Source organism: Hesperophylax consimilis, chromosome 11 (assembly GCF_061612785.1).
Source record: "Hesperophylax consimilis isolate HC1 chromosome 11, BYU_Hcon_1.0, whole genome shotgun sequence".
In the NCBI taxonomy this organism is placed as follows: Eukaryota; Metazoa; Arthropoda; class Insecta; order Trichoptera; family Limnephilidae; genus Hesperophylax; species Hesperophylax consimilis.
Genome location: NC_142846.1, coordinates 16,007,232 through 16,030,440, shown reverse-complemented (window position 1 = coordinate 16,030,440; position 23,209 = coordinate 16,007,232). Strand labels below are relative to the sequence as shown.

Below are 23,209 nucleotides of genomic sequence, written 5' to 3'. Positions count from 1 at the left end.
TAATTTAAATATGCACCGTGTTTTACGGTCATATATTATTATATATTTTATTATAATTCATGAAATATTTTGGAATATTTTTTTTTCATTAGCGCCTAACTAAAAAGTTATGATAAATTTATTATTTTTGTGTGGTTTACAAAGAGCTCTTATAAACACATCTTTATATTTATCATTTCTTCGTAGGCAATCAGCCTTTCTCTTTAAAATTTGAAATACGATGGTAACTTTTTTGTAATCCGAACGCGTGATAGTTCATAATTAAAAAAAATACGTATAAAATACCCCCGCGGCGTATTTCATAAAATCAATAAATGTTAATCAGTTTTATTTTTCGTCGAGTTAGTGATTGATACTAATATAACTTCCGACTACCATTCCCGTATACTTAACTATTATTAAAGAATCAAAAAATTAACATTCAAATGACAATGAGATCGTCAAAAATGTATTAAAAGAAATTTCAGTCAAAAGCTTTTGCGCCAGGTTCTATCTCCCAGATAAGAAGAGTCCCTTATTAAAATCTCACTGGAAATTGTCGAGGGCTTTCCTATATTCATCCGATTTCCCAACATCGCGATAATTTCGAAGGATGTCGTTCATCTCAGAATTGAATACTTTTTTAATGAAGTTTATGGTCTGCTTGGCTTGTTTGGGATTCTGTACGGGGGATTCTGTGTTTGAGATTCTCTACAAGCCCTGCTTGAATAGGTCGGTATTTGAGTAGGTTCTTTAGGATTCTATAGTTGGTTCATTGGAATTTTCTTACAATGGGTTTCAGTTAATCTTTTATTCGGAATTTGTTTGAATTGAATGGTCTTCGTTCGATTCACTTTTGAAGAAGTTTGGTTACTTGTGTTGGTATAAACCAGAAGGGATATTGACTGCATTCATGATTTATTATGGTGAGATAATTGGTTCTTAGTGAAAATGTTGTTTTTCTAATTTATCAAATTCTAAATAATGCTGTTGTCAAGCAAGTGATTTTTAACATGAGTAAGACTTTACGTTTTATTATTTCTGTTTTTTTTTCTTCTTATTTTTTTACTAGTGTCGATCTTAAACACCAATATTTTCAGCGTTTTCATCCATCCAGCCATCAAAAAATTTTTATAATCAATGTTTCTTTTTAAAACTGTAGTGGCTCTAAATAAGCTATATTTAACTAATCAGTCAAGTCAATAACTAAAACCCAGGCTTCACAGCGCCAACATATTTAATGATGAAAAATAACTACATTAAGGCCATCAAATCTTTGCTTAGGGAAATATCGGAAGAAGAACTAGCTAATATATTAAAAACATCATCTTAGTCGCTGAAAACGTATACTTACATATATAGTCCCCCTCAGCACAGGATCTCCTAGTGAGGAGGACTTCAATGATCTGTTTTAATTTTTTTTTCATGTGCCATACAAAAATGTATCTAATTATTTAAAAAAGTAAGAAAATAAAAAAAAATACATTTAGAAACCGATAATTCTATCAAAAATCCAAAAGTATTCCTAACATGATTATAACATTGAGAAGTGTATACCTACTTTATGAAAAGGTGTACAAGATAATAAGCATCTCACTTTCCACAAAGTTAAAGGTACCTTTTAAGTTTTAAAATAGCTAGTTAGTGACACGAACGTGTCGAAACCGGTCGCTAATTAATAAAATTTATACGTAACAAATCTACAATGTAGAAATTGTTACATAGTGAATGTCAAAGAAATACAAAAATTAAAGGTACCTACCTACGCCTACAAGTCTAGTGTAAATACCTACTGAAATTTGAGCTTATCGGAGTATAATATAAGTACTGCTTTTCGAAAAACGACTGAATCATGTTCTGTTAAATATGAATCATCCTATTATATGGATATGAGCTATTACCTATCTAAACCAGGAGGTAATCAACAGTCTCCAAGCATCCGGGATGTGGATTCTGAGAAAATGTCTGGAATAAAATTGAATTCTTTCACGTCCAATACCCAGGCTTTGAACTAGGCCAACATGTGATCTAATAACATTAATCATGAAACGTAAGACTACCTTCTTAGGATGCCTATAAAATGGAGACAAATAATATGAGAGTCTCGGAGGAAAATTTTCAGGAATAAAAGCAACAGGATAACAGGTTAAAAAGTGGTTGCAAAGCATCAAAGAATAGATAATCTCAGTTGCAGAGAAGTAAAATCCCTGACTCAAGTCTTGCCGGTATTCATAAAGGTTAAATAAATCAAGATTATTTGTACGAGGTTTGCACTCCGTTTTAGATAGTCTTAAAATCACCCAGGTGAAATACTATTATTCGTAATTTAATTATGTAACTAACGTAAATATCAGGCACATTACTAGCTACCTCTCCATGTTGATAAATCTTCAAAATTATGCCATAGTCTCACATGCTCTGGGCAGTTGGGTATTTGCACTATAAAAATAAAATAAAAACGTTACTAAAGACTATCATACTAATGGAAAGGTTAAAGAGGGTCACGAAGCACATAAATAATTCTATTTACAAAAAATGAGATGAGTCGTAACGCCTTGTTTTTGATTTAGAAATGAGTAACCTCACAAAGAGAGTTTGAAAATGTCCTTTGAAAGCCGGAATACTTGAAGAACTTAAAAATTGTATTACTAAACTTGATTTATATTAAATTAAATATATATATATGAGAAACCTCACAACATATCGTGGAAATGAATATTAGGTACACGAGTATTATCATAAAAACATATTATGTACCTAAATTCCTCGAAGGAAAGTGCAGTTTTTTCCCAGTGCTATTTGTCCTATTTGATTGTGTTTTCCAGACTCATGAATTAACTGTTGTATTTCTTATACCGAACCTTGTGAACTTAATTAAGTGTCTCAATTATTTCATTTACAAAGTTAAAAAGTCAAGTTACAAAGGATTTTAGCATAACATGCCTAAATATTTTCCCAATCTCCTATTCAAAACTACGACTTCTGATGTGTTTATTTTCATTGAAAGAGTAAACACGCAACCGAAAGGAAAGGTAACTACTTGCGTACATTAGAGAGTGGATCGACCAACAAAAAGAACGCCATATAAAAAGGGCTAAAAGGTACTATTACCGTCGAATCGAAAGAATATTCTCTCAAGAATAGCCGTGAATGTGGTAAGGTAGATGACATATAATATTACAGGTTGGTCCTTGTCAAACAGAAATGTTTGAAAAAATTCAGCCAAATTCAGTCAAATAATTTGTTTTTCCGATCAGTATGTTACGAGAACAGGGAATATTAAATGGATTTTTCTGTCTTTTTCTTTAAAAAGAAAGACAAACATTCCCGGGTTGCGAATAACCTGACAATATTTGAAAATCTCCTACTACTACCACATTATGCGAAATGTGTTGCTTGTGTTGTGATGGAGGACTTGGACTTGGACCAGCCGAGGAATTGAACACACTACGTGGTGATAATCTGGCGTGTAAATAGCACAGACCATCAGGGAATATTTTAAATCCCTTAAAAAAATTGATTGATCAATGAATTCGCTCTGCAGGAGAAGACAACATATAACCCAGCCACCAAAATACATATGAACAGAAAGACTCACCAGAAAATAGCACTTGCAATTGAGTTTTGCTCCTTGATCTTCAATCAGCACAAAATATATTTGAGTTCGCACTAGGAGATTATAATGTGTCACCAGCTCTCAAGAGAGTAGAATTATTAATGCAAATGAATCAGCACATTGTAATAATAAGCACTGCACATTATTGTGACAAAAAAACAATAGTTCAATCATTTTAGTCTTAAATAGACCTCTTTTGACAAATGATACAAACTGGATGAATCCAACTGATCAATGCAAAAGGTGTCGGTATTCGGTTATCATTCACCTGCAGAGCAAAATCCATCCAAAAATGACCAGAGATGTCTCTTTTGTCCATTATATATATTAAAAAATTAAATTAAATTTTAAATTTTAAACCGACTTCTTCTCCACTACGCCTGGGTGGGACCCAAACGAGACTTTTAAAGATAACTTCAAATCCAACGACAGTTCAAAATTATATATGAAACATTGAATTGAATTCAAATACTTAATGAGCGTATTTTTAGTGAAGCAAATACTTAGATGTGGTGTGATATCATAATTTAAAATAAACCGATTTTTTTTAAAACACCACTTTTATTTTTTATAACTTATGCTGACCTAATATCGCTACACCGTTACTTCGTTAGGGCAATATAATATTTTATATTTTCATTATTTAAAAAACTGAACATTTTGACGGCCTCCACGGTCGAGGGGTAAGACTCTTGACTAGAAAGCTAGGGTTCGCGAGTTCAAATAATTTTTGAAACTTTATTTTTGCGATGGGCGGAATCGATGAATCATCGATGGTTTACTCGATCTTTTTTACCATTCGAAATATCTCGATTAATTATCAGAATTAATTCGAATGCAACTTTGAGACAATCGTTTTGAAACGTCATGGAAAGTCGTCGCTGTGATTGGTCAGAAATAATCGATGCCAGCCAAGCGTTGTGATTGGTCAGAATTAATTCGAATGCACGGTCCGAAATAATCGTTTTCAAATGTCATCGAAAGTGGAATCGAGACAATCGCTCTGAAATGTCAGAAATCATTCGAATGTTCAGTCCGAGACAATCGTTTTCAAACTGTCAGAATTCGTTCGAAAACGCAAATCGATTCTCACATTCGAGAGGTTATATTTCGAGATGTCAAAATATCTCAGATTGCTTGAAAAACGAAATATTTTATAAGTACATTGTTGGCTGCCTACTGAAGCTTGTTGATGTTATAATCAACCTCGTGTGTGAATTGTAAATTATGAATTAATACTTTTAGGTGACGATTTACGTTTCCAGTAGGTATAGTTTATGTGTAAAAGATTTTCATGGTGATAGTTTTTCACAATTGAAGGTTTAATACCTACTTATGTTATTTTAAGCTTATGTATCATCTATTCGGGACATTTGGGTAGTGTTTATTTAAAATAAAATAAACCAATAACTTAGCAAACACCATTTTTATATTTAATGCTGATCGGGTTTCACTACAACCGTAGCTTCTTCGGGCAGTATACAATATTCAGTATATATTAAACTCATCAAGTGACATGTGTTCGTTCATATAAACATAATATATCTGCTACCCATGCTACGAACAAATATATTTAATTTATTTGAAATTAAAATGAATGAAATTAACATCGGTGTCTCTTAGTTAGTAATTAAAATGAAACGCTTTCTGTAGTAAAATAACTTTATTTACTTAATAATAATTTGTGAATTGCATACAAATGAACGAATGGTTTGTTTTGGGTTCTAGTAGGCGCCTACAACGTACATGAGATTTCGAGGTTATTTTTAACAAAACGGCATATAATTATTATCTTATTATTAAGTGGTACATTATAAATATTATTAATGGGAATTCGTACCTACTGGCTACACTAAGTAGCTATTCAGCAGGAGCTTACAATATTATATAAAACAGATATCAAAGTACAGCAAATGAAAATTACAGCACAATAATAATGTACATAATAAGATACAGGTACCCAAAATTAAATCTGCCTGTAATATAATATGCAGATACATTTTTGAAATTCGTGGCTAACAGGAATAATACTAATGTTGCTAGCAGACAACAAGGGAATCATTGCCAGGAATGAAAATTAGTAATTGAAATTTCGCTAGTACCTGCTTACCAAAAGTCTTGATATTCGAGTTTCTATTTTCGAATCCTACCCCCCCCCCCACCCCGACGGAAAAAATTTTGCCCCTGTCCGTAGCTATTGCTCCCGCACTCCGAGCGATTCATTCGAATGGATCATTCGATTCTTTTGATGTTTCGGTTAAAAAAAATCGATTATATAAATATTTCGATCATTCCCATCACTACTTTATTTGATTAATTTGTATCATTTCACAAATAATTAATTTAAAATAGTATGTAGTATATTTGTGGCACGTTCCAGATACTCCAAGAATCGCCCTCGTATAAAACTACCATTCATAATTGAAACGTTGCTTGAAATGGCTTTGACCGTGTTTGGTGACCAGATCTGATTAGCCAGATACTTCCTTGCCTCCTTCTTTTCCATCACCTTCCACTCTCCACTACCTTCAGGCTCACAACATACCCCAGTTGGGGATGCGGTATTCTCACTGTCTCCAGACGTTAGGGAGCAGTTCGGAGTCTTATGCGGTTTCACAAAAAAAAAAAATATATATTTCTTCAAATTTTGCAAATTCACTTTGTGGCACCATTTTATTAATAAAATAATTAAAACACTTTGTTTTTACCACGATAATCTTTATTTTTTATATAAAGTCAACATGTTTCGAGAACGAAGTTCTCTTCATCAGGACAATTAATGTACTAAAAACTAAATTGCGGTAAGCTCTGGCTTCGACAAATTCTCAATTCTTTTTCAAAATGGTGTCTATAAGATCATTTTATAGTTAGGAGTAAAAACCTTTAGCTCGCTTGCTAGAAATGATAAAGCAAGGTTAAATATTTGATTTTTGAAGAAAAAACTTTATCAAGCCAATGTTTTTAGAGGAATATGTAAACAGACTTCTACTTGATAAATCATGCTATAAGTACGCTATATTGACGCCTTTTCAGCATATCGCTCAAGATCTGTCTAGATACTATATAAGATCAGAAGACAAACGACCAAATTTTGTATAGTTCATGTATTATGGGCCTTACTAATAAACATGTTTTAAAATTTTCATCACCACTACACACCCTTTAACTTGCGGTGAATGGTTGTTTATCAGATAAGAAAAATTTAAGATAGGTATATTAGGCGTACCTCAAGGAGCACATCTAGCGCCGCTTCTTTTTAACTTATTTATAAACGACATTATTAGTATTTTCCCTCATACAAGCTTTTGGCTTTTTGCGGACGGCAATAAGATTCTAAAAATAATAAAAAATCACGATGACTGCCTTCTTTTCCAATCGGATATCGACTCTTTCTATGATTGGTGTAAAATTAATTGTTTAAAACTAAATGTCGATAAATGCAAAATTATGTCCTTCTATAGATCAAAAAAACCGATTGTCTTCGAATACAAACTTAATAATATTTGCTTAACAACTGTTACATCTATTAAAGACCTTGGTGTCTCTCTAGATAGCAATCTTTCTTTTCGGGATCACATAACTGCAATCGTTAATAAATCCCTCAAACTACTTGGTTTCATCACTAGAATCACTTTGGACTTCAAAAACGTAAATACCCTTAGAACTCTTTACTGCTCTTTGGTTCGCCCCCATCTTGAATATGCTTGTGTAATCTGGTCTCCTTTTTATGCTGTCTACATTCGACGCATTGAATCTGTTCAACATCGGTTCTTAAGAGGGATTGCTAAGAGGTTAGGATTAGAAAAAGGCAAATACTCATATGATGAAATTGAACTAACTCTAAACCTCTCTCCTTTGGAAGTCCGTCGGGAAAGAAATGACCTCATTTGCTTCTTCAAAATTATAAATGGTATTATTGATTCACCTACTCTACTGCAACTCATTCCCTTCAATATCTCCTCGCACAGACTCATAAATAATGAACTGCTCTTCCTCAACCATCATTCAACAAATTTTGGATATTATTCACCATTGTCCAGAATGTGTACACTGGTCAACTCAAGTCAAAACCTTAACTTCTTTGGAATAAGTCTGAATGATTTTTGCCGGTCGCTAAACAAGTGACGGAATATTATAAGTGTCCCGTGGTCCTGACCAACGTCGTAGTCTTGACTTGATTCGACTTGTCACTTTATTTTCTTATATTATATCTGCCTTATGTCTTTGCTTTCATGTACCTTTGTCTAATCCTGTATTTTTCATTTTATTGTTTTCGTGTTATTATTTTGTAATTTGGACGATGTCCGTTAATAAATAAATAAATAAATTAGTACGGCAGTAATATATAATATTTAGTGTTGTAAATAAATAAAAATAATTGTATTATACATTTAAACGACAAATTATTATTAACATTTGGAGTTATCATGGTTAACAGAAAGGCCAATCTTATATACTCCATAACTATGGATCTATGAACATTGAAACCACTTTTGTACTTCAGAAAATCGCAAACATAGGGTAGGCATTCAATGGTTCATACCAATGTGATAAAAAATTCACGCAAGCTACTTTTTAGATCCCTTTACGCCAAATTACATTCACATGAATAGAAAACAAAGGGCGCAAATATTTAACCCTTAAAAAGGGGGAATTCAAATGGTTAGCCTAATTTTTTTTCTAATGCTTCTTCGTAAATGAAAAAATCACTTATCGGAATATTTGTTCCAATTTATCGACCTCTGGACGAACTAGGATTTTTTTTTGTTATTTGATAACACATTTGCCCTGATGATGGAAACTGTAATGCTGTCCGAAACGTTGGCTAAAGAAGGAGGTAGCGCAACACGGCATAACACCCCAAAAACAAATAAAATAAAAAAATACTTTTGGCCGTAAAAATCTTAAATCGTATTTTAAGAATAAAATATCCATAATATAAAATTAATTCAAAACTATTCAAATTAAAAATGTATTCTCGATAACCGTACTACTTCATAAGTTTTGTTCAATAATGTCGCTACCCAGTACCGATTAATTTGTCTTCACTGAATTTTCATAATTTTTGTGTTTATCTCAGATTGCACTATACGTACAGCTTAATAATTTTAATAGCTTCAAATCATAAAGTGTTACAAGTGATAAAAAAATGAATTGAGTTTACGGTTTTGCAGCCAGTCCTAGCATATAGATATGAAGGAGAAAAATATATGAATGTATCATAAAGGTAAATTTACCCACATTTTTTACATTAACTAGGAGACCCGAGGAAAATAATTTCCCTCAACTAGAAAAACAGCTGCCACACGTGGACATAAATAGAAAAATCTACAAAAAAATATTAATGAATTCTGTGTTTGTTTAGCAATATACAACCACACTTCCAATGGAACAATCGTATTCTTCCTAGAACTCGATACAACAATTCAAATAATATTACTTGTCACATTTCACAAGAACATAATTATCTTTTCATAAATTAAATACCAGCAAATGTCAAATTCCATTTGAAAAGGCTGATTTCAAAGCATACAGGCTACATATCTATTTCAGTCATGTCAACTTGCCTGCTTACAGTTGCTTTCCGAGAAATTCAGCACACAATTCAATGTGAAAAACCTCGATTGCAGATAATTTTCACAGTTACGTTAAAAAGCTATTTCAAAGTTTTACTAAGATTTTTTTTATGGTCGCTAAAAGAAACTATAAATGCAGGAATCAAATATATTTATTTTCTATTTCAAACAACAAAAAGTATAGATTATGAAAAAACAAACATAGGGTTTCGTCATTACGTAGAAATTTAAGTTTAGACCATCAACTTATGACATAGGCACACATTCTCCTTATCGATCGTATAATAATTTGCTTACATTGTGGATATGTACATATCATATTGACATGTTTTGAGTATGTTGGTACAGCATGACAAGTAGGAGGTTCTTCGCTATTAGAAATAATGTCTTAATATGTAGATTAGTAGATAATCCAAACTAGGAGAAATAATTCATCCAAAGCAGTAAAAGCTCTCTTTTTTGTGATTTTTTTTTGGGCTGTTATGCCGTGTTGCGCTAACTCCTTCTTTAGCCAACGTTTCGGACAGCATTGCAGTGTCCATCATCAGGGCAGATGTGTTATTTGAGGTAGTGTTAAAATGTGAGCTTATGTATGAGGTTGTGATACCGTGTTGCCAGCTCCAACCCTCTGAGCTAACATTAACGTATCATTTTATATTTAAAGTGGTTTTCTTCGTTTAGCTCTGGTGTATCCGTCAATTACCGGATACCACACTGAAAGAAATGTTTAGGTACGATTTACCAAATTTTCAGTAATTATCTACTAAACAGTTTAGTTGCTGTGGTGACTGCCGAACTTTTAGCTACTGTTTGCTAAACAGCAGTTTATTTATGACAGCTTAACGATTCAGATATTCTAGCTAAACTAATCGGTTGAGACAGCTTTCTGTGTTTAGTTGTGTTACCTAAACTGTATTTATGACAGCTTAACGATTAAGATATTCTAGCTAAACTAATCGGTTGAGACAGCTTTGTGTTTAGTTGTGTTACCTAAACTGTATTTATGACAGCTTAACAATTCAGATATTCTAGCTAAACTAATCGGTTGAGACAGCTTTGTGTTTAGTTGTGTTACCTAAACTGTATTTATGACAGCTTAACGATTCAGGTATTCTAGCTAAACTAATCGGCTGAGACAGCTTTGTGTTTAGTTGTGTTACCTAAACTAAAAATTATATACCTAAACCATTTTGTAGTGTTCGGTTAGAAAAACTGAACTGTTTAGATGTAGTAACCTTATTATTTAGTTAATATTACAAAATGGTTAGGTTGATTAACTAAACTTCGGTTGGAATAGCCCTACCGATATAGGTGTTTTAGCTCTCTACTGCTAGCTAGCTTTAGGTACTGTAGCTTAGCTTTTTGGTTAGATTATCTAAATTAAATAGGAAGTGCAGCTTTGCAGTTTAGCTGAAAACAATACAGGGTGTAAATGTTACCACCATCAACTCGAAGGATTATACCCATAATTCAGAATCATGGGTTAAATACTTTGAGTTGCAGGTAGTTTATTACAACCCTTTTGAGAGATGGAACCTAAATAAATAAATATTATGTTTTGTAAGACTAGAAAGTACTTATTAAAAACCTCATTCATATAAAAGTTATTTTGTTAAGAATCGTCTCTCAAAATATTGTTTCCAGCTACCAGCAAAGCCTCAAAAAAGAAAACACGTTTGATCATACACACATTTATATTATCATTTTTTATTATAATTTTTTTTTAAATATAGTAAAAGATGTTTGTGTCCTGATTTGGAAAATTCTTTTCGGCGCTGCCTGTATGTGTCTAGTAATTTACCTTTAGCAGCAATTTTTTGGGTAGGCCCAAAACACACATATGGGGTGAAATATACAGCTGCGCTTTCTTTATTAAAGACTTTGGTGATTTGAAAAGCAAATTCATAAAATCTCTTGCTTGTAATGGATCTATCTGGATTACCCTGCAATTCCTTACTTATAATAGTACTGCACAGTCTGGCAGAATTGTCCAACAGACCCTTTGACTCAAACTGCATTAAAAGTGCTTGCCGTTCATTGATTGATAGGAGATGATTGCGTAAGTCCTGGAAAACAAAATTAAATTGCATATTGATTACATAACTAATAACCACTTCTATAATCATCATAATATCAGTCACAGGATGGCTTTTCTACGCTGCCACTACTAAAATACATATATCGGAATGTATAAAACAATTAACCTAAGTTACTTAGGTATCTGAAACTTACTAAAATTATTTAACTTACATTCGAAATTTGCTCTTCGAAAGCTTCTTGCGTTATTCTTTGTGATTTGTTTTTATTTTCCAACAAGGAAATGTCATTTACAAGGAAGTCATCGTGTTGATAATATATGGGCGTTGTTTGTTTGGAAGTTGAAGGTATATCTTCAATCTGAAAAAAAAGCGGGTATGTACACAAAGGGGAAAGAAAGGGTGAAGAGGTCAAGCTTTGTTTTTATCCCTTTGGAATTGCTTGACCCCCCCGGCAGTCGATTTATTCATTAATTACAGGAATTATTATTTTAAATACTATTATTTTTGTATCAAAATCGCGTCCGGTACAACTATTTCCAAATGGTTAGCCAAAAAAGGCCTAGGTAAACAATATGTCATCATTACTGCTTTTAAAAACTTACACTTATGACAGGTGGATTAATAACATCCTTGAGCGCATTAATGTGTGCTGTAGGCAGTGCCCGGTGCACTACAGTCGGAATCAATTCTTTAATATCATCTTGAGATATTATCAGGAGTGGCTTGAGTCTGAAATAAAGAAAAAAAACGACGAGATAATACAAAAAATTTCAAAACAAGAAAATAAAAATTTATTTTTCAAAGGAATGAAAATTATTCATTAAAAAAATGTATATTTATACAACAGCAGATACCGAACACCCTGTATCATGAATCAAGCGGAGATAAAATAGTTTTAATAATGAAATTATTTCATTTATATGAAAATTTCAAATGTAAACATTAACAATGGGTGGTAAACCCTGTATTTAAAAAAAAATATCCCTCCCAAAAAAAAAACAACAGAATTCAATGTTCAAAATGTTATGTCCGAATTAATAATTTGCAATACACATTTATTAAAATATAATATATACGATTTCAAAGCTAGTTTGGTTGGTTCTAGTTTCTGGCTAGGGTAAAATTGTAACTTAGAAAATACTACAGTTTCAAACAACATTCGTTCAATACAAAATAATACTGGCGGAAACAAACAAAGAAATAAAGGCGCCCTTGAGTTGATTTTGCACAAAAACGGCGCTATACAAGTGATCCAATTATTATTTTTTTTTATATACCACTCTCTGTAACTTGTGTCATGACTCCTGACACAATCTTGGTTGTAGCGTCAACACGCACTCTTCAAACTAGGTACATAATAAATACAAATCTTCTAAATCTATTGCGTAGGTACTTGAGTCATGGAATAATGAAGGTGCCAGTTTCTAAATCAAATAGAATGGATATTATCATAATATATAATATCATAGTTCCATGATCTAAATTCCAAATCAATAAAAAAATGAAAAAAGAAAACTCACCTTTAAATGTTTCTATGTAAGCCTCCAGATTCCAAGAAATTAAATAATCCTCCACGGTTTTGTCTGCCATTATCACTAGGAACTAGGAACAGCGGTTAACATAAATTCAATTCAATTCAAAAATAAATTCGCAACGCGCGCAACGAACGTCAATTCACGTATGGTGCGAACTGTGGCGTTCTGATAACTGCGTCGTAAATGAACACCTGCGCGATAAACAGATCTACCAAAGTTCGGGAGATTTTAACTAAAGTTTTGTTGCACTTTGCCTAAGTTTGTGCAAAGCAACTAATTGTTATGTAAAAATACCAAATTTAGATATTCCAACCTCAGTTTTGCTATATGAACAAAACATTTAACCAAACTAGATGTTTAGTTAAATTTAGCTAAATACTTTGGGAAGTAACACATAAACTTAAGTTACTAAAGTGAAATAGGTTTAGTAAATTACTTTAGCTTGATTAACCAAACCGATTATTTTGTTTAGGTAAGTATGCTTTTAGTGTGCTGTTATTAAAGTTTAGTTGTATTAGCTCAAGCACATTTTACTAAACAACGACGGTATCTGCACATAAAGTATTTTAGGTAAAGTAGCTGAACTTTAGGCGATGGTTACACAACTTCAATTAGCTTAACACTTTACCTAACTCATTTTTTTCAGTGCAAAAACTATTGAGCTTAGCTCCATCGTCTCTATTAATGTTTACGGGATTTTTATGAATTTTTTATGAATTTTTATGAATTTTTATGGATTTTTATGAATGGCAACACGGTATCACAACCTCATACATAAGCTCACATTTTAACACTACCTCAGATAACACATCTGCCCTGATGATGGACACTGCAATGCTGTCCGAAACGTTGGCTAAAGAAGGAGTTAGCGCAACACGGCATAACACCCCAAAAACAAATCACAAAAATACTTTTGGCCGTGAGAATCTTAAATCAGTAAAAGCTCTCGATCGGTGACCACAGAAGAGTGAAATTTTCAGTTTCGTGTATTTACTATTCTAGGTCATTGCAATTTTCTTTATCTGAAAAGTAAAACATATTATCCAAATATTAAAGATATCGAAAAAAGGCTTAAAAACCTCAGACTAGGCAGGGCACAGGTAGAAAATCAATTATTAAAAATTGAAAGGCTTCCTAAGCTTCTCAGAGCCCTTCGACCTTCATTGCCATATATTTTCAACAAGCTTTTTGACCTACAAATCACGTACGGAAAATTCATAAAATTACGCCTTTCACGGTTTGAATGTTTTGCTATTTCAGATATCGCACACATTCCTTGACTGCTTTATAGTACGGATGTAATTTCCGATCTTTCTACCCTTTCATAATAAACTAAAAAAAGCTAAATTATAAACAGACTTGTTTTTTTCCCATTCTGCAAAAATTCGCACACTTCTGTGTTACCAAATTCTTTGTAATTTACACATATTAGTTTCCGTCAGATGTTAACAATGTATAAATAAAATACCAGCGTGTAAAGTTTTCGCATTTGCCCTGTATAAATAATTGCGGCACCAAACACATCCCCAGTGACGTCACTGTGACGTTCCGTCAATTGGCCGCAACAAATTGCCTTCGGTTAATATGTAAATTAAACACGACCACCATCAATTAAACAGGTGCTTCCATGACCATCACATGACTTTTTAAATCGAAAAAGTAGATAAAATTTAATCTATGTCACTAACTTTCAATTATGAACCGTGAAGTTCTGGTTATTAAATTTGTACACACATTATGTTAAAATTTAATTGATTCTATAATGGGATGAAAAATTAGATTAACATTGAAGAAAATCAGAAACTCAGAAAAATGATAGATTGCAAAGATTATACTATTATTTAGAATATAACTTTTATGAAGCTGTTCTAGTAATTCTTCTCAAGGGCCCTCACGACGTTGATTAAAATGACTTTGTTAATACAAAATTATTCCATAAAGTACGCACTTCCGCAAGGCAGTACGGTAAATTATAAATATTTCATGAATGAAAAATAAACAAAGAATTTAAGAAAAAATCGACCATTTGGAATAACTACATCTCATGAGATGATGCGCTCTGTAGATAGTATATCGCATACCGATTTATATCGAATTACATTACCATGTTGGATAAACAGCATAAAACAAACTTCTTACTCACACAATTAATTGATCGAAAAATGGATGATCATAATACATATAATGTATCATGTAATATGGTGTCTACAGTGTCATCAAAGGGTGTTCTACCTATTGTACTTATTGGTTTAGAACAGTTAAAAATGATACTGTATGACATTTCAGCTAAGTTCATTACGTATCTATGTAAAATTTTACAACAGTCTAGAAAGACTGCGCTGAAAGTTTTTATGTCTAAAATGGTTCACTCTTAAGCAAAGCAAAAAAGTTAATCAAGTGAAACTGTCACAGATAATCTTAGCTATAATACTTATTTTTTTTAAGTTGTTTCCTTTACGCATTCATACATTTCTATTGAAAAAAAAAAAAAAAATTGTAGTTTAAATTTATATTTTTTAATAAGTATTTTATTATTTTATTTGTATTCTTCTCAAGCGAAACGATAGGAAAACTTTCAATTTATCTAAAGCATATTTTTTGGTATTCATAATGTACACTGATTTGTTATAAAGATTTACCATAATAGTGATTTAACACTAAGCTTCGCCTTAAAGTTGATTAGGTAATCTAAATAAACAGAAAAATTAAAAAAATGTGATTATTTGTGCATGATTTTTTGCGAAATAAATACGAGCAGTTTAAAGGTATGTATTTACGAAAATTTTGTAGTAAATTAAGGCAAGGGAGATTCTAATTTTGGAATTCTTAATATTTCCTTTGCGTTAAGTTACCTTTATCTAACATTTTGTTCTCGTTTCTTTAGAATATCCCTATAAACGGAAAAACTTCCACTAATAAAATTTGCAGCCTTTTAAGGTTGTACGTTTCTAGAATACGAGATATTCTAAATCATCTTTTGAGAAACGAGAAACATTTATCAGTCTACTAAATATTCTACTGGTTTATTGCTCCGTTTTGCCAAATTTATTCCACAATCGCTGAACATTTTTCAAACTGAAAATTGTGTTAACTTCGACAGAATGAAATTACAGGTTCATTCAGTCAACAGATTCACTGAACAGTGAATAATTTGAGAATTAATATCAGGTATTCCCCGTTATACCTCCGAATGTTTTAAAACTCTCGAGATTTAAATTGAAACCTTGCTTTGTGAAACCAATGTTACTAGAAATGTCGATTAAGGCCATTCATTAAACCAGAATTGATGATTATTTGAGATTCAGTTATATTATTAATAGGCCGTTGTTATAAACGTGGTCTCTTATACGGAGACTAATTTTCTTGCGATATTAAACATTTCGAAAACTTACAATTGGTTTATTTAAAAAATCAATTTCTCTTTTTTATACATATTTCCAACGCAGACCCATGAAAAATCACTGAATATTATACGTGTAATTGTCAGATTTGTGAAGCCGAAAGCATTTATAAAATATTTGTCTAAGAATCACGTTACTTTTCAAAATATTACCAAATTACTTTATAAGTAAACACAATTGTTTGAGAATGGGTGACTAAAATCAAATACTTGATTATTATTTTGACTGTACGTGGAAAGGACATATATTATCACTATAGCAAACAAGCTAAGAAAATCCATATACTTCTTGAGTCATACTAGCAACGTTTTTAACTTGGATCAACTCAAAACAATTTATTATGCAATATGTTACTAGTCTTTAGAGTACTGGATTATAACCAGAGGAAGAATAAACGCTACCACCATTGATTCGATCTTTAAAAATTATTCTAAAACTATCCATCACAAGCGATTCGGATGAAATCTGTGTTTTGGACGTTAGACAACTTTAAGCCAAAGACATACCAGCATACATATTTAAACACCGATATGTTGATACTAAAACCAAATGGCTTAATCTCTTACCTAACCATTTCTCTAAAACATTTTTTCGCCAATAAAATTTTAGACCCAGAAGGGTTTGTTAGAAAACAAAGGTATATAAATATAATTTGGTAATAAAGGTAACTTGGCGGCTCGTGACTTTTGAGTGTGATAGGGTGCTATGTTTTCAGCTACGACATCAATAATGCCATTATTTAAATATAAAACTCAAAACACAATTAAAAGTCACGAGCTACTAAAAGTAACGGCTATGAAAAACAAAACGTTCGCCGTGTGCTTGTGTTGCTGTGATTAGTGTTTTTACTGTGATTAATGCTTGTGATCCAATTTATCTTAACATCATCGGAGTGGGGGCTCCACTCAAATTGACACATTAAGATAATCAAACCTGCTGGTAATAACAATATTGTGTATTACTCTGTCAATGTTTTGGGGCAGCGCATTCCTGTATCGGGATCACAAATTTTCATTCGGCAGAGAGAGGACATAATCCTTTCCTCTGACCCTTACATGGCGTGACCTAGCGCCTCACCGTTAAGTATTCATAATTTAGATTTCGAGACAAAATTCCTAGAAATTCCTTAACTTTATTGATTTGCTTTATCTAATTTCACAAACTTTCCCAGGTTCGATCAAGACTAATAATTGAAATAAGTTTTAACGTGACAAATAGATACGATTCTATTTTTTTTTTCAATGTTTCAGGCTTTCAGTCTTTAAGGGTATATCTAGGTTATTTAGGCTATTTTTCCAAATTATGAAGAGAGAATTTATGTATGAATTCAATTTAAATGGGACTTTTTTTAACTATATAAGGAATTTCGAAGTCGAGTTCAGATTTAAAAGAGTTAGAGATTATACGAAGTGGAGGCAAATTTGGATATAAAAGAGGATACACATTTAGAGATAGACAACCAAAAATACGTAAATATGTTTATGTATGTGTGCATGTATGTATGCAGGTGAATAAGTGTACATTATTCTATACTTACGGTGTTTTTGTTGGGTGTAATATACTGTGAAGCATATTATCCATATGTTATCATTATATTATCCATTATGTCATCAATGTTGTGTTTGTCTGTAAATAGTGATAAATGTAATTTTATTTATCAGAGCTTTGGTATGAATCACTATTAAACAAACCTTAAGTATATATTAAGTACATAACGTGCTTTTTCTAGGTCAATATTATGACCTAAGTCAGTTCATACTCTCTCTGAAGAACATGGGTATAATGTAACACAAGCCTTTATCCAAAGATACGATCTATTATTTTTAGTAAGGTGCCATCATAAAGGTAGTTTTATCGTTAATAAATCTAGTAGTTTAAAATACAAAGCTGAAAACACTTACAAATTAAGCATTAAAATCATAGAACTTACAAAACTTTTTCATATTCATAGTTCCGTCATATTGCCGGAGCGTTATTAAAAGTTTTGCAGAATAATAAAAGTTTCAATTGCTTGTCTGCTGCATTTTGGATATAGTAAATAGTCATTTAACAGACAATGTGTAGCAGAATATTCATGATAAAATTTAATGAGTTTTGAGAGGGGATCTTTTCGTTGGGACCGTTTCATTGGGACCGTTTCGTCAAAAAATTTCCAGAAAAGTTTTAGAGAATTATTATTCTTTCGAGTTTTAGAGTTTAAAAAAATTCGATAATTTTTGTGTTAGACACAGGCTATTTGTATAAGTTAGATATGTATGATACACGATATCCCAATTTTCAATATGTTACATATTTTTGTAGTGTTACGTATAAAGTATTACTAGCCCTAACTGAGGGAGTGAAATGTTACACAACTCTGTTCCAATTCTCTCGGATATCGTCACATGATTTACAGTTATACTGTCGTACATAAGTAACCCTAAGGTATCTCAATTCCGTTGGGAGAAGTTCTGGGAAGAAAAAAGGACTGGGGGATGTATGGGGATCTCGGGCAGCATGTCCAGGAGTGACGGAAGTATGAATCAATCCCTCCCACTGCGGTATAAGGCAATGGGTCGCGAGAGTCCTATTGGAGGAGTCAAAAAGTCTCCCTCAACTAGTTTTTTACGGTCCAGTCCTACGCAGTAGGTGGGCAGACACCTAGACAAACCTCACGCCATGAACCCGGGCACCCTGCTAAGTCTCCAAACGTAGCTAACGCTTTGAGATGACCCAATGCAGAGGCGTTGGCTTTCCAAAATCCGTCCCAGGGTGGCGGTACTCACACCTGCCTCCCAAATTGTAATAATGCCCTGGTGAGCGAAATCATATAACATTTAAAGTTGCTTGAAATGACTTCAACCTTGATTAGTGAACGAATATGAAAATAGTCGGTTAGTTCCCAACCTACCTCGCCCCCTCTCTTTTCTCTCCTAGAATCTTTTAGCTTCACAATATTAAATAAATGTTACCATAGTTCCACACGCCATTAGGTATTTGAAACTGTTTTGTGATACCAAATAAACAATTTAATTTATTTATCATAGAATGAAGCCAAAAAGTGCCTTTTGTTTTATTTTGTGGATGTTCAGGCATAAATATTAATTTTTTTAAATAACTTAATTTGCTACATTATACAATAAAATCATAACAGAAAATGGGTTTGTAAGTAGAAGATTTCGAACTTTAAAGCAGTTTTCATAGGCCTATACATTATTTTTTCTGTGCTTATAAAAAGACTTTTATAAAAAATACTCGATTCTTTCAAAGACCAAGATATATTGTACTCGCAGTATTTAATTAAAACATCTGAAACATTTCTAGGCGACCAAACTTTCAAACCAAAAACACATGATTTTGCATTACTACGTATGGCATCGCCTTAATGAAAAAAACCGCAAATAGTAATATTTAATCATTGAAGACAATTTTAACGAATCTCAAACGAAGAATGCGAAACAAAAAATACAGAGAAAGATTCAGTTGCATCTAGGACTGAATCATTTTCTCTCTTTTTGTTTCACATCTTTCGTTTGAGAGTCGTTAATATTGTCTTCGATAGTTATTACATAATATATTTTGAGGTTTGACTTGTTAAGTTATTCCACTATAATAACATTATTTTTTTCTAAATTGACAGATTAAACTCAAACAACAACAGAATTCTCTTTTTATACAAAATTTTCTACGAACAGTTGTTGAGCCTTAATTTCCTTCAGTTGACGTTTAATATTTCATTCACGGGAAACAATGTTGTCGTTTCATATGCAAAATGAGAGTTGTACGTGTTAAAATATTATACATTATTCCCGGCAACTTTGTGATACATCGGCCATTGTCGTTATCCCGTGGAGCCACCGAGGCTTTGTTAAATTCGCGCGTGGCAATGTGAATATGTTTCGCGTGAACCCGTTATACGTACCCATATTCCGCTTGAATATCATTTACTTCGTACGCAAACACTATATTTAAAATAACGCTTAATAGAAACAAAACGCGTGGAAGAGTTTCAATTTTAAACTGTTATATTTTTAATTTTAACCATTTGTAAAGGTTATTTATAAAGCGTGTACAAAGCTCATTATTTATCGCAAAATTCAGAGAGTCTATGAAATTAATATTCATGAAAAACTAAGAAAAAGATTAATCTATTTTTTTCAATGAAATCTGAAATAATTTTTTTTTTCTGGCGAAAAAAGTTTGTAGGTGCCTACATCATTCCAAAAATGAAATATTAAAAAAAAGTTTTTTTGTTGTTGATAGGCAAACCTCCAGGAGTTTTTACGATTGATTTCATTTAATATTGATGCAATTTTTTCATTAAGAATACAGTAAGTAGCTTCTTGCATATTATAAGAATTGTAATTCTCTCTCTCTGGTTTCAATCCTGGGATTGGTTTGCAGCAATTTCGTCTAATCTCCTCTTCCATTCTTCCCTGTCTTGTGCGGCTCTTTTGACTTCTGCATATGATGAGCAGCGCACGTCCACCAGCAGGTCTTCCAGGTACTCTCGGCGTGGGCGTCCCCTAGAGTTGGTCCCCTCGGTCATACCCTCCATTATGACATGCAAGAGGCCTTCTTGTCGTATAACATGGCCGATCCATCTTGCACGCCTTTCGGACAAGGTCCTGAGCAGGTGCCTTCCTCCTTCGATTCTTTGGAGGACCTCCTCATTTGTAATATGGTCTCTCCAGGAAATTCCTAACAGTCTTCTATAGGACCACATCTCAAAAGCCTCTAGTCTCCGTTTATCTCTTTCGGATAGGCACCATGTTTCGCAGCCGTACATCAAGATACTCCATACATAGGTCTTGATGAGGAGTATTCTCAGTTTTAGATCTATATTATTCGATTCTATTATTTTCGACCTTTTGTAATTCAAACATAATATAATTTAATATTTTAACAGAAATTATTTTAATTGTGCCATTTTCAATGATATACATAAATATCATGGGATGGCATACATATAATTGAAAATGGCACAATTAAAATAACTACGCTAGTATATATTATTATTACAATGCTTTTAAATGTATTTGATGTCAATCAGTTTAACGGGACTAAATAATAAAAACTGTTTTTTTAGAAGTAAAAAAAAAATAATATTTAAAAAAGTTTAAGAATTATAAAAAAATTAACTACGAAATGTGAGAGAAAAAATTTAAAAAAATATATTTCTATAGCCGTCACGGGACACCTGGCAGATGTGAACCATAGTAAGTGATTTTTGTTGAAGGAAGTGAAAATGAAAGTAAACAAGTCTTAATATAATATAATTGATGAAGAAGATAATACTAATAAATCTAAACGAAACATGATACAGAAAAATACAAAGGTCCTAACTGGGAATCGAACCCAGGATCCTCTGTCTTACTGGAACAACACCTCTAACCACCCAGCCATTAGGACCTAATTAATTTAAGTTATTTTGGTATTTGGTATTTAAAATTCAAAAATATCTTCTACTAATTTTTGCCATCATTTTGAACGATTACAAATTTCTAAAGATTTTTTCGTAATCTAGATAATGTCTCGGATAATATCTCCGATTTTTATTTATATTGAATTACTATTATACATTTTTTTACATCGGTGATTACACCTTCAAAATTTATTCCAATAATAATTGCAATAAATTTTTGATAATAAAACAATTATTTTAATAATAGTAAAATAATAGTTTTATTTTTGATAATAAAACAATTATTTTACCATTATTAAAATATGAACAAAAAAATACATAACAATTTAAAAATATTATATAATTGTATCGTCAGCTGTATCGCAAACGAATTATTTTTCATTAAAGTAATATATCTTATGAAAATATTGATGATTTTAGTGAAAATGTTGATATTGAAGAAACCGTTACAGCATAACCACAGAATGAAGACAAATATTTGGGATTTGCTCCTGGACATTAAAATACCCCACAAAAATTTACTTTTCGATGAGACTTCCCCGCACATAGATTTGGAAAAAGCCGACGAGTCAAAAACCCGTCACGCTTCCTACGCAAGTCGGTTCTACCCCCTCATATAAAAGATGTTGGACAAAAAATAGAGTTATTTTCTTGTTTTATTGGCAATTTTATTTTCTTCATTTTATACACACAACTAATTTTTCTTAAATTTATACATTTTGAAGCCAATATTATCATTGAAAATGAAGAACAGATAAGTAAAATCAAGGAAATTTTGATTACCATTTTCTGGGTTCACGTAATACGGCCACTTTACAATAGATCGACGCGCCCTTAGTTAGTAAGAAAAGTATGAAATAATGCTGCCTTGTATTTTTCTGGCAAACTTATGAGAGTCAATACTTTGATTATGACACGGTAATCTTTAGGAGGAAACAACCCCAAGTAAAATGCAACGAAATCTACCGCGTAATATTTCGGTTTTCAGAAGCGTATGTTCAAAGATGGTTTACTAGAAACATATTGACGGGAATGTAATAATATATCATGGAAATTGTCCTTATCTCAAAATTCCGTACAGTCTACACAGCAGCGCCCGAGGGCTTGCTGTAGGAAAACATTGAACCCGTTCACCTAATTAAAATGTTATTATATTTACTTAACCCTTTTTTCCCAAGAATAGTTCTTTCTTTGAACTTTATACACCCCATAAGGGTGTCAATATAAATAGAATAAAAGCATCAGGCCATTGTGTGCTCTCGCTAAGTACATATTGATATCACAAAATGGCCCTTTTAAAACATTTTAGACGTATTGTAAACAACAAACACTCTCTTCACGAGTTTACTTTGTTGATAGTATTTTACGAAACATTTATTAAGGCCTGTCTGCCTTGTTTTATTTTTAAAACTGCCCATTCAAACCATGAATAAAAAAAGGCTAATATGCAAAGTTTATGTATGTTAAGGCTTGCATAATTCAATGGCTATGGAATAAATGCATTTTAATGCTCATTTTATGGCATTGCATTGTATGCTTTCGTGTTTTCCTGAAAATTTCGGACAAACCTTTTGTTGTTTTTCTAGTTTACCGAATATTCCTCTGTGGTTAAATCCGTAGCATGTGGAAATCAATGTAACCATTTTGGGTTAATGCATA

General features: G+C 32.3%; 1 protein-coding gene across 1 annotated transcript in view; it reads right to left on the bottom strand.

Annotated features, from left to right (window-relative positions):
• Positions 1 to 23,209, bottom strand: part of LOC149419857 (uncharacterized) — a 297,070-nt gene that overhangs the window by 136,496 nt on the left and 137,365 nt on the right. The gene's annotated exons all lie outside the window — the stretch shown is intronic.